This window comes from Poecilia reticulata, unplaced genomic scaffold (assembly GCF_000633615.1).
Source record: "Poecilia reticulata strain Guanapo unplaced genomic scaffold, Guppy_female_1.0+MT scaffold_181, whole genome shotgun sequence".
In the NCBI taxonomy this organism is placed as follows: Eukaryota; Metazoa; Chordata; class Actinopteri; order Cyprinodontiformes; family Poeciliidae; genus Poecilia; species Poecilia reticulata.
The window spans coordinates 583,781-584,899 of record NW_007615018.1 but is presented as its reverse complement, the minus strand read 5'-3'; the positions used below and the strand labels follow the sequence as shown (position 1 = coordinate 584,899).

Below are 1,119 nucleotides of genomic sequence, written 5' to 3'. Positions count from 1 at the left end.
TTAAATAAAAAGATGCCCTGATAAAACCACTSTCACAAACTTAACATTTAATATATTTGCTGTGTYCATTTCTGATTGAAACATGTTTTAAGTTCATCTTAACCTGTTTTTGAAAGAYGAAACAAAATGTCCCCCACGTTGAAGACCTCTGCTACTTAACAGCTTTGCACAAAAGCGAAATATATWTTTATATATTCCATCAAATTAGCATTAAAGKGACGATAAAATAAATGAAMAAATAACYAATAGTTATCCCAAAATTATGAAGTTTTGTTTATGCAATTTATTTAATTTTCCTTTGGGATCAATAACGCATTTTTGATTGGAATTCATCAGTATTGAAGTYAGTAATTACTTTAATAAATACAAATAAAGCGTGTGAGCAGAAACGGCGCCTGCAGTCAGGTGAGCATGCGCGGCTGCAGCGCGGCGCGGCTGCCAGCAGGGGCGCTGTGGAGGCGCTGTGGGAGGTTTTATCCGTGGAAGGAGAGTGAGTCACCGGCTGCTTTCAGCCCACGCGGCCGGCGGCGGCCTCCGCTCAGCGGGCCGCGGACACGACCAGAACCACTGAGCGTCACGACACTAACAGAACCTCCAGAACCACGGAACCAGACGGAGCTGCTGCCAGAGCTGCCTGATTGGTACAGAACCAACCTGGTTCTGGATCAGAACCGGTCTGCTGCCTGGTTCTGATCCCTGTGATGTGGACAGAACCKCCAGAACCAGTGACATCATTGSTCAGAGCAGAGAGGTGACCTCATACTCGATGACATCATCTCACCAACATATATGATGATGTCATCCTTCCCAGAGGTTCTGATGTTCAGTCAGAACCAGAACCCTCCCCCTCTGCAGCAGGAACACCGATGTGTGTGTGTGTGTGTGTGTGTGTGTGTGTTGATGCTGCATCCTGAACCTCATTTCGCTGTCAACTCACACACAGGGGGCGGGGCTTGGCGTGCTCTCTGCTGATTGGCTGGAGGTGACCTCATTGTTGCTGGTCCTCTCAGTTCCATTACATCAGAGGTTCCCAAACTGTGGGGCGCGCCCCCTAGGGGGGGCGCCTGGATGAAAAAAACAAACCCTGAACGCTGTTTGCGCTGGTTTTTACCTTAGAAT

At 47.5% G+C, this 1,119-nt stretch overlaps 1 protein-coding gene across 1 annotated transcript in view; it reads left to right on the top strand.

Moving 5' to 3' along the window:
* The first annotated feature begins 560 nt into the window (after positions 1–560).
* Positions 561–1,119, top strand: part of LOC103460092 (stathmin-4-like) — a 5,987-nt gene continuing 5,428 nt past the window's right edge. The window contains exon 1 of the mRNA XM_008402089.2: positions 561–751. The gene's annotated coding sequence lies outside the window, so the exon portion shown is untranslated. The remainder of the gene's footprint in view (positions 752–1,119) is intronic.